Source organism: Mustela lutreola, chromosome 12, assembly GCF_030435805.1.
Source record: "Mustela lutreola isolate mMusLut2 chromosome 12, mMusLut2.pri, whole genome shotgun sequence".
Lineage (NCBI taxonomy): Eukaryota > Metazoa > Chordata > Mammalia > Carnivora > Mustelidae > Mustela > Mustela lutreola.
The window spans coordinates 51,676,014-51,687,575 of record NC_081301.1 but is presented as its reverse complement, the minus strand read 5'-3'; the positions used below and the strand labels follow the sequence as shown (position 1 = coordinate 51,687,575).

Genomic DNA, 11,562 nt, shown 5'->3' with positions numbered 1-11,562 from the left:
ACTTCAAATATTTACAAATCTCAATTTCATGTTTTCCCTTTCATAAATCTGTGGGCAAATTCGGTGCTGGAGACAGAGAGTAATAAATCTGGATATTTATGTATTGTGCCAGGAGGCAGTGCACAAACTTTCCCGTATAGCTTGGTCAATGAGCTTCAGTCTTGACCTGTAACACTGGTTCTAGTCTAATCCTGAGGCTCATATTAACAGAATCATTATAAAACATCTGGTGACTTGTATACACAAAAACCCTTCCCTCATTCCTTCAGTCATAATTTGTAATCAGACAAGTTGAGTGGGCACATATGTTCTCCATGTCAGTGGAAGGGAGGAAGTCGATGGTGTTTACTCCTGTTATTACACTTATCTTATAAGACAGGGAAAGAGTGATGACCAAAACTGCAAATGGAATAAAAAGTTATTTTTCAAAGATCTCTCGTTCCAAGCATTTTTAACGTTCTTAAAAATAAAATATAAAAGTTCAAGAAGAAAACACAGTGGAATTAAAAGCAATTTTACAGGGGGGATGACTTTACTAAACATGACACAGAGTATGGAAGCCAGAAATGAAAATCTGTTAAGATGGACTACTTGAAAATTTAATGCTTATATGACAATAACACCCAAAACAAAGTCCAAGACAAATGAGAAATGAAAAAAAAAATATGTGCATCCCATATATCAAAGGGCTATTTTTTTTAATATGGAAAAAGATCTTACAAATGAACGTGGAAAAGATGAATGACTCAATTATAAATGCAGATAAAAAAACATGACTAGGAAATTTATAGAAAAATACAAATGGTAAAAGACAAAAGAATAAAGGGTAAGTTTAACATCATCTATAATGAAAGAAATGAAAATAAAAACAATAGGTTTTTTTTTTTCAGCATCGGATTGGCACAAATTAGAGAGTTGTGATAATACTCAGTGTCGTCAAGGATGTGATGAGTAGGCCATTTGAAACATTGTGAGTGGGAGGATAAATTGGTGAAGCCATTTAAAGATTTTTATTTATTTATTTATTTATTTGACAGAGAGATCACAAGTAGGTAGAGACTCAGGCAGAGAGAGAGAGAGGAGAAAGCAGGCTCCCTGCTGAGCAGAGAGCCTGATGCGGGACTCGATCCCAGGACCCCGAGATCACGACCTGAGCCGAAGGCAGCGGCTCAACCCACTGAGCCACCCAGGCGCCCGGTGAAGCCATTTAAAGGGAAGTTTGATAGTGTCTATCAAAATATGGACCATTCTAGGACCCTTTGAGTTGGCAACTCCACTTCTAAAATTTTTCCTTATATACAAATAAATACACATGTGTGTATGAATGTTCATGTCATCGTTGTTTGTGCTTGCAAAAACCTTAACTCCCTTCCTGTCCATCAATAATGCAGTAGTTAAATAAGTAATAGTACATTCCTATAGTGGAAAGTAGGAAATGTATGTCGCCCATTAAAAAGATGGTTAGCTTTATATGTCCAAGACTAGAGGGAATTATCTTTAATCATTACCTGCATATCCTTCTGGTAACAAGATTGTGGAGTAAAGTAAGCCATGATAACACAAAAATATTCACTAACTGGCCACTTAAAAATCCTACCTTGCTACCTCTGCCTTCAGATGATGAGATCAGCTCAAGCCATACCAGTGCCAAATGTCAGTCTGATAATCAGACTCATCAATAATTAAAGATAAAACAGTAACAATGATGACAAGATAGGCACTCCAAAAGAACATAATTTGAATTTCAAAGGATTTGTCACTGAGATCCTGGGGAAAACTGATAAAGCCCAGAAATAAGTTTGTACGAATGACTGTCCTTAAGAGAATGCTGTGAAAATTAAATATAAGTGGGAAGAGACTATGTTGAGGTAGTGTACAATTTGGAGGGAAGAAGGATTCACCCCTCACTCCCAGTGACACTTGATTTTTTTTTTCTCCTTCTAAGAAACACCACAAGGTTACAATTATAATCTAAATTTTGTCAAAAATTAGAAATCTATTTTCATGAATTTTAGTGTTTAGGAAAAGTTTTCAATTAACAATAATTATGCCTCAGATGAACCTCATTGGCTACAATACTGCCACTGCACAAAGCTGAATTTTAGTGTTTTTTAAAGATCAAGATCATATTCTCACTATTAACTATTTTATTTGGCCTCTTACTTAAGAGGCTTTTTTTCAGTTCCAGTTATGCTAATATACCCTTCTCTATGTTGTCAAGTGAATAGAGTTGACTGCCAAATTGTTTCCTCCTGCTTGCACAAAAACATTTAAATTATTATTTTTTAAAGATTTTTAAATTTTATTTACTTGACAGACAGAGATCACAGATAGGCAGAGAGGCAGGCAGGCAGAGAGAGGAGGAAGCAAGCTCCCCCGCTGAGCAGAGATCCTGATGTGGGGCTTGATCCCAGGACCCTGGGATCATGACCCAAGCCAAAGGTAGAGGCTTTAACTCACTGAGTCACGTAGGTGCCCCAACATTTAAATTATATACATGTATATGTATGCTTGTATATATGTGGAATATTCTGGTATGATACATAACAGATTAGTGATAGTGGTACCTCTGGGGTGAGGAATATGAGGGATTGCAGGATAGAGAAGACATTTACCTTTTACTATCATTTCTTTGTATAAGTTTTGAATCCTTTAGTGTGAGCATATATTAATTTTATAATTTTAAAAATATGCACATTTAAAATAATTATTACCTAATTTAAATAAATGAATTTAAAAATGAGTTAAAAACAGAATCAAAAAGAAAGTCAGATAGATAATTCTATCTACAGGAGTTTTCAATCCTTGTTGAAGATTATTTTATTATTGAATAAGAATTCACATAGGATGTCTAAGAAAGAATATAATCCTGGAGTTTTAATAAAAACTCCCCTAATTGTGAGGATGAGGGGGCCAATCATCTGTGAAATGTGTTCCATAGCCACAATTAAATTTATAGGGAGATCTATTATCCCTGTAATTCTTTTGATGGTCTTTCATTTCCTTTATCCCATGAATTAGTTACCTAAACCCTCACCATTTGAAAATGTCTCCCTCCCAGAATTAATAAGGTATGTGGTAGAATTTCCCCAGCAATGTTTGGATATGTAAGATGTGTCTACACATACCTTCGATCCTACGCTTGTTCTTTGGAGAAGGTTTTGCCTTTCTTAGAATCATGTCTCTCACACACTTTCTCTTTTCTCCCTTTACTGTTGCATCCCCACAACGCGTGCGAGGGTGGTCGTCACCAGCTTTGCTGGCCCTCTCAGCCCACCGTCTCTGAGCCGGTCCTGAACCTGGGCTGCCTTTGTGACCTGCTCCAAGTTGTGTGCTTTGTGAATGGCCACTAAATCCCATCCGGTCAGCTTTGCTAACTGCTGGGAATAATTCTGTGTACTGTTCATGATGCCAAGGACGTTTATCAGGATGGGTTTTCAAAAATCACTCCCGCTCTACAGCTGAGGAAACTACACAAATAACACAATTCTGATTCAGCAGGATTGGGAGTAATTACAGCAACTCTGAAAGCACCTCTCATCTAATCGGTCCCGCCATAAACTTTGTCTAAAATCCAACTATCCCACTACCTCCCTGCTACCACCCTGGTCCCTGAACCACCACCTGTTGCCTGGACGATTGCAAGGGAAGGGCCTCCAACTTGGTCTTCTTTCTTGTTCCCTTGGCCCTTTTTCAAAATCTTTAAATGTGAGCTAAGGCATATCACTCTTCTGCTTCCCATCTTACCCTGAGGAGAAACAAAGTGCTTAGAATGGCTTATCCAGTCCCTGCCCCATTGGACTCTCTCTCCCTCTCTGAAATCATCTACTACAATTTGTCCCTGAGTTTGCTCTGCTCTACCCATTACTTTGATACCTCCTGTTTTCTGAATTTTAGAAAACAGACTAATTCCACTTTAGTGACATACCCAAATGACTTTACTTTTCAAACAGATGGGGAACCGGTGTTGTGCTGTGGTTTTGTTTATCTTTTGTCTCGGGCATATGAGCTCTGCAAGGACAGAAACTATCTCGTAAAATTTACTCTTGTTTCTGGTGTCTAGAACAGTGCGGGCGCTGCTGAACACAACCTATGTGTTCAGAAATAATTGTTGGATTTCTGGGTCTGTGTGTGATAAAATGAAAACAACCCACATGTTTTCGAGTCAGAAGTGGGTTCAAATTCCAGTTTTCTCGTTCATTGTGGGATGCTTTTTTTGTGGGATGCTTTCCTCTTGGTGGACATCAGTTTCACCTCCTGCAAGATTGAACTAGATATCCATCTCCTAGGTTTAGGGGAATATTTAGTGGTATCACAGATATCAAGAGCCTGGTATAAAGTAGAGCTTTAGTACATTTTATCTTTCTTAAGTCCCTTCTCTCCTCTTCCAATTTTCCCTCAAAGACGGAGAGAAAGGAATATTATCCACTCATATTATCCCATAAACGTTCCTTGAGCTCCTACTATGTTGTAGAGCCTGGAAATACAAAAATGAACAAACATATCCTCAAGGAAATCAGTTCAGTATGATAATCTTTTTTTATTAAACCAAGTAAAAAACACTATAAAAATGGAAATTCTCCTCACAGAATATGAAAATATTAATCCTGCATTGACCACTATTTTCCCTTGTACCTGTGACAACTATTATGGCACATTCTTAGCTTTTACATTTTTGAACTACACCTTAAATAAAGAGCCGCACATTCAGATAAACACCACAGTCTATATCCAATTAATATCATTTCAGTTTCCATGGTTTATTTTTTCTTCCTAGTCATGCCATACCAAATTTGCAGTTTTAAAACAAATACTAGAAAGACAATACGAAAAAAAGTTTATTTTTAGTGAATAGGTGATGGAGTGTTTTAAATGGGACTAATTAAAAGCAAATTTTATCCATTTGAAAAAACTTTGATTTTTTTATTTACCACTGCGTGTTCATTAAATGCAGAATCACTGTGGTTCCGCGCAGTTCAGAAAAGCGAGTATCAATGAAATACAGCGCACACAACAGTTGAATGGTCCCTAAATTGTTATTACAATAATTTCAATTATTTTTGCAGTAAACTGTATAATATAACAATAACATTAAAAGATAAATACAGACCTTTGTTCCCTGATGTGCTACTTCTTCCTTCAGCTCATCTTTACAATTAACCAGAAGTCAGAATTACAGGTCATACGGAGAAATATTTCACTTGCTTTTGAATCGTACCAGCTCCTTCTCGGAGTCTCCCTCCTGCCCTCTACATCTGATGAAACATTTATTTGAACCAACAAAATACATATGTACAAATAAATACAAATGTCAGGAGCTGACACGCAAATGCAAGCACACGTCTTTCCCCATCCCCGCCCCGTGACAGCATGACAGGCTAAAGAGCAGTTTGAATGGAAACTACGAATAAAGCTCTCAAACAAATGACTAGACCAAAGTGCTCTAATCAATTTAATGTCTTTAGGAAATATGCTTTTCTCCAACACTGTGATTCTTTGATAACTCACAGTGGCAGGACAGGTAAGAAAAGGCATGGATGTCTGGAAGCTGTGAGTGGCAAGACGGACGCTGAAAACGACAGCCCTCTCGCCTTATCACCTGACCTGGCTCCTTGATTGGGGAAGAATTAAGGGAAAGTCTCCGAACCTCCCGCACCTGGATGCCAGGAAACCAATCATCACCCGGCCACTTTGCTGGGCCATTAACAGAGCCTTGAACTCTATCTTTGTCCAAATGAAAGCACGAAGAAAATAATTTTTCATCTGAAGACTCATCTTAAGATCCCCAAATGGAAAGTAAGGGGAGCAGTAAACCTCTTAAACTCCAGTTTGGCAGCTCTAACACAGGGCATTAAGGTAAGAAGGTTATTTATGGCAGAAGGAGGAGAGAGAGAGAAGAATTCCAAAGTGAGCGATGGAAGGGCAAAGCGAGGATCCAGGCCCAGCTTGCCCCATCCCGGCACTGCTCAAACATGAAAAGAAATCATTTTAATCAGGAACCAGGTGCCACCGATTTCAAAGGCAAAAACCTCACTTTTAACTCTGTCACCGAAATAATTCAGGTGGAGTAAACACGCCCCCCCCCCCCCCCCCCGCCAAAGATGATTATCTCAAAACGTCTCAAAATTCCTGCAAGAAGGTGGCTGCAGGATATTTTTTCTGGCACTGTCTGAAGGCTACACCTTCGAGCTCGCCCTGCCCTCTGCCCCACATCTACATCTGGACTTTTCTCTACTACTTGGGACCACAATGCTCCCCTGGGGCTCCTCCCTATGTGGAGGGTTTGACTTTCTGCCAGCCAGGCTGGAGTTTAGGATTCACTTTGCAGGCCAATTGTCAGCCCACTTCTCTTTTACTTTCCTTCCTTCAGGTTTGAAGCCAAGAATAGATCAAGGAAGAAAGTTCTGTGTTCTCTTCCGGGGCGCTGTTCTTCCTGGTTTCCTCTGGAAGAGGGTCAGAGGTGAGCCTTGGTGGGATTATTTTGAGATTCCAGGGCTCCCCTTTGAATGAATCCCCTCGCAGGGTCGGGAAGGACCCCTTTGCCTGCACACCCCCCCCCCCCCCCCGTAGGAATCCTGATCTTTCCAATTCACAGCCAGGCCAACAGTTTTGCTGAAGGAAGATCTGCCAGACCCCAACTGGGGGAAGCCTGACTGCTTCTGAGGCAAATGATGGCCATAATCATTTTCAAAGGTATCGTTTTCACCTGGGAAGGGACTTGAGGAAGCAGCACAGCACTCCATGAATATTTATGAGAGAGCCAAGGAAGCTTTTTCTTTCCCGCTGTGGTAGAAAGGGGAGCTGAAAGCTGCACCACTGTAGGTAACCGAGTAACCCCAGGCTGGGAGGAAGGCAGGCAGGGGTGCAGAGAGGGGGACCGCCAGAGAAGAGGAGGCCACGGATTCCAGCTAGCCTGGCTGTCCCTGGAGGAGGGGTGGTGGGCAGCCTGCCCCTCAGACTCTGCCTTGGAGGAAGTTGGAACTGGAAGAGATGTTCAGTATCACCCAGGGTTGGTGTTGGGGGGAGGTTTGATGACAGATCCAAGAGCACACTCGAGGACCTATGATACTACCCCAGCTTCAGACTTGCTTAGCTTCAAATAAATCTTCTCTTGTAACCCAGCGCCAAATATCTAAAGGTGGGAAACTGGCCACCATAACTTGATCCTTCCCAACATGGTGAGGACGACCGCTCTACGGGGCTTCCTTACTTGGCAAGATAAGAGTTGTTCTAAAACCCTTGAGGAAAAATGGCTTCTTAGACTCTAGAGGCAGATTCATGTGGGAGGAGTGGGAGCAGGGGTTGTACTGGGAAAATTCTGGTGCCAAGAAGCTGGGACTTCTAGGTCCTAATCTGGCTGACTGGGATCTTGGGAACAGTCCCTTCCCCAGCCCAGTGGTTTCCAACTTTGGTTTTTTTTTTTTTTTTTTTTTTTTTTTTTAGTAATACTTTAAAAAATACTTTAAAAAAGTAATACTTTTTTAAAAAGGTAATCTTGTAAGGATCTTTAATATAAAAAGAAAAACAAATCAAAGCAAGGGTCCCAGACTGGAAGATGGTCTCCGATGTCTCAGCAGGGTTGGGTGCGCTGTGTCACTGTTTGTTTTGGCCTTTCCTGCCCCCGTACAACAGCGAGGTCAATGAAGGTGCCTCATTTCCTCAGCAACAAGACCAGCTTCCCTGTGTCCCCTCCCCCAGGGAGCAAGCAGAGCAGAAAGTGCCCTGTCACGGTGTTGCCAGGGACAGGCTGACAGTAGGACCAAATTAGGAAGAGGACTGGCTGAGGGATTCCTGGCCAAAGGCACCACCGCCCCTCAGCCAGCGAAATCACTGGAAGCATGTGTAATCCTGTGTAGGCTAGGGGGGTGTGTGCCCCGCCAGCGAGGCAGGAGAAAGGATAATCAAGCGGGACACGGTTCTTTAATAAGTGTAAAACTAAACATCATCAAAATACTGCAACACAATCCCGGGGGCTGGAAGTGGTTAGTGTTGTGATTACAGAAAGGGCATCAGTATAGGATGTCATTTCTCGCAAAGATCCAAGAAAATGTCGAGCAACTCGTTTTTATAAACAAAGCCGTAGCACACTGGAGTTATTTCTATTTCAAACATATAGTCCCACAGCCTTTATTTAGAACATGGGCGAGGGGATTGGAACGGAATATAAATCTGGGACAGGACTCAGGATTGTATGTTACTCCTCAAAAGAGTAAAGCACAAGAACCATTTTAAACAAATACAGGGCTTTTCAGCTCTGAAGCATTGTTAATCTTTTCATTAAAAGGCACGGTCGTTAAGTTACAAATTCTTCTTCCAAAGATCAGATCCAGATTTTCTAGCTAATGAAACAATGGAGTAATTTCTGCAAAAACTGAAAGAGAGACATAGACAAATATCGCAGAACAGTTTATAGTTTATGACAGTCAGGGACACCCGGTGGATTTGAGCGGGGTGCACGCACAACACATAGACACACACACACACACGCACACACACATACGTAGAATGCATTTCTAGAAGGAAAATATTAGAAGCAAAACTGATGAGTAAAGAAAACATGAGTCAAATACCTTCTTCTGGAGCCCACCACTCCTGGCAACTATGACACAGTTGAGCTGTGTGGTGTGTGCGCGAGTGTGTCTGTGCGCACGTGCATGTGGGCGCGCAAGTTTCCTTTCCATTCCTGGTATCACTGGAGCAGTATAGTCGTGACTCGTGACTGGGCCGCAGCATGCCCTTCTAGGAAGTTGCTGTGAATTGTCAGCCTGTTGCAGACAAAAGGTATTGAATCTTCTCTCCTCCCCTGAAGCTTGGACCACCTCACAGCGACTTTGGCTTGGCTTTGCTAAGCTGCATTTCCAGATGCACGCTCCAAGCTGGGGAAGAATACAAAGGCGAGGCCTGTGTTCTAAAAACTCCTGGCCTGCTCTTTTTCTGCATTTCCTCTGCAGTCTGTGTGAACCCTGATGTAGCAGGAGGAGGAGTAGAACATTTCTACTCTCAGAATCACGAGGTGGATGGAGAGCGAAGGAAATCAGACTGCCAATGTATGCTTTTTGGCACTAACTTGGTTGATCTTCTCAGCATTACATACAGAAGTCCCCTGGCTTTCTTGAATTGTGTCAGAGCCTTTCTCACACGCACTGATGAAAACAGTATTGCATCGAAAACCCTCGAGCATTTCCTGTGCCTTTGGGGCACTGTCTGCAAGTGGAAGGAATGTGGAATTAAAGGGGGAAAGTCACTTCATAGTGACCTCTGCCAGAACCAAACGGCTCGTGAATAATGTGTTTGGTTGATCTAGCACCCCTTCAGGAGAACAGGGGGACTTTATAGACTATTTGTCCTTGATCGTTATGCAGCATATCATAACTTCCTTGAGGTACACAGGTTTCAAGAGACCTAAGTAGGGAAAGTGAGTTGTCCTGGATTCAATGGTAAACTAGTCATGAGAAGTAAGTGTAGATTTTGTCTGTAAGTGATACAATAATGCTATAATGTTGATCTTAAACATTAAAACCTTGTCTGTCTCTATTGAGAATCCAGTGGAACCAAGGGTGTGAACTGGTGGACTGGTTTGCCATCAGAGAATCTTAGCTAGTAGTAGTGCTGAGCCTCACAGGTATCCCTGTGAGGGATGTAACCCAGCATGTAACCCAAGGAAAAATACTCTTTCCTCCACAAATGCAGCTTCAAAATATCTCCCCTACAAAATAAAAAATAAAAAACTCCCATGGGACACGTGGCTGGCCCAGTTGGTAGACCATGCCACTCTGGATCTTGGGGTTGTGAGTTCAAGCCCCATGTTGAGGATAGAGTTTACTTAAAAACAAAACAAAAAATGAACACAATAGCCTAAGCCCACTATCGCTCTCAATCAACTTTCTACTCCTTTCTCTAAAGACTTTCTGGCACTTATTGGGCAGAAGTGATGCCTCCTCATCAAACTTTGTTATTATCATACAGGTCAGGGTCCTGACAAGAAACAGGTGGCATACTCGATTTGGGTAACGTGAGGAAAGTTTAATGCAAGGACTGCTCACAAAGGTATTTGCAGATTGTAGGGAAACCATAAGAAATTGTACAGAATCTCAAGGCTTTTAGCAACTGGAGGCACCTCTTTCCTGAGCAGGTAAGGAGAAGGAGTAGCTGCTGGAGTCCGAAAGGAAATAATTGTGTGAAGAGGCTCTCAGATGACAAGAGATGCAAAGATTCAGTGGACAGATACAGTAAGCTCCTGGGTGATTCCAAGGGAGTCACCCAGGAGAAGATGAAAGAAGTGGTGAGAATGAATACAATGACATCACTCTCCTCCCCCTTTCTCATCTCCTGCTGGTGTTCCCACTGGCCAGACCCAATGGGAAACTAGTGGTAAACCTAGACCAATGAAGGAGTCCTTATAGGTTAGCTTCCCAAGGCTTAGGGCAGGGTAGAGAAGATGGAAGGTGAGTCTGGAGGGGCAAATGAGTACTAACCAGTATAGTTAGGCCTGAATTCAAATGCATGTCTACTGATTAGCTATTGACCTTGGGCAGATTATTTAATTTATCTTAGTTCTCCCTCTGAGGAGACAGTCACTTATATATCCTGTTCCAGGGTCCCAATACTCATTCCAACCCCAATAAGGAGATGTTAATATTATGATATTTCATAAAGAGGAAGATCTTATCATGAGAGTGAGCCCCACATTGGGCTCCAGGGTGAGTTGGGACTGCTTAAGATTCTCTCTCACTCTCCCTCTGCACCCCCATACACTTGTGTGTGCAGGTGTGCGTGCTCTCTCTCTCTCTCTCAAAAAAGAAAAAAAAAATAGGAAGACCTCAAGTGACATTCATATTTACATTACTTACCCAAATATTTTAACTCCATGTACATTTGTGTTACATTTTGTTGCTTATTTTATACTATTATTTATTGTGACCACAAAATATTTAGCAGCTTTATTGAGATATAATTGTCATCCAAGAAACTGCACATACTTAAAGTACACAATTTATTATCACTGACATCTATAGAAACCCATGATACCATCACTATATCAAAATACTAGCCACATCTATTGCCATATCTATTGCCCCTACAAGTTTCTACATGCATCATTATAATCCCTTCTTCTGGCTTTCCCCCATGCCCTTTTCACCACTTACAGATAAGCCTTCTATTACTCTACACTAGCTTGGATTTATTGGATTTTTATATAAGAAGAGTCACATGTACTCTTAAAAATCTTGTTTCTTGGGGCGCCTGGGTGGTTCAGTGGGTTAAGCCTCTGCCTTCAGCTCAGGTCATGATCTCCAGGTCCTGGGATGGAGGCCTGCATCAGGCTCCCTGCTCAGTGGGGAGCCTGCTTCCCCCTCTCTTTCTCTCTGCCTGCCTCTCCACCTACTTGTGATCTCTGTCTGTCAAATAAATAAATAAAATCTTTTTAAAAAATCTGGTTTCTTTCAGCATAGTTATCTAGTAATTTATCCACGTATCCATGTAGCATTAATATTTTATTCCTTTATAATGCTGAGTAGTATGCCATTCTATAAATATATCACAGTCCCATCCAGATGTTGA

The 11,562-nt window shown here is 41.5% G+C and overlaps 1 pseudogene; it reads right to left on the bottom strand.

Annotated features, from left to right (window-relative positions):
- Window positions 1-1,968: 1,968 nt before the first annotated feature.
- Window positions 1,969-2,096, bottom strand: LOC131813418 (U4 spliceosomal RNA; annotated as a pseudogene).
- Between the last annotated feature and the right edge of the window lie 9,466 nt (window positions 2,097-11,562).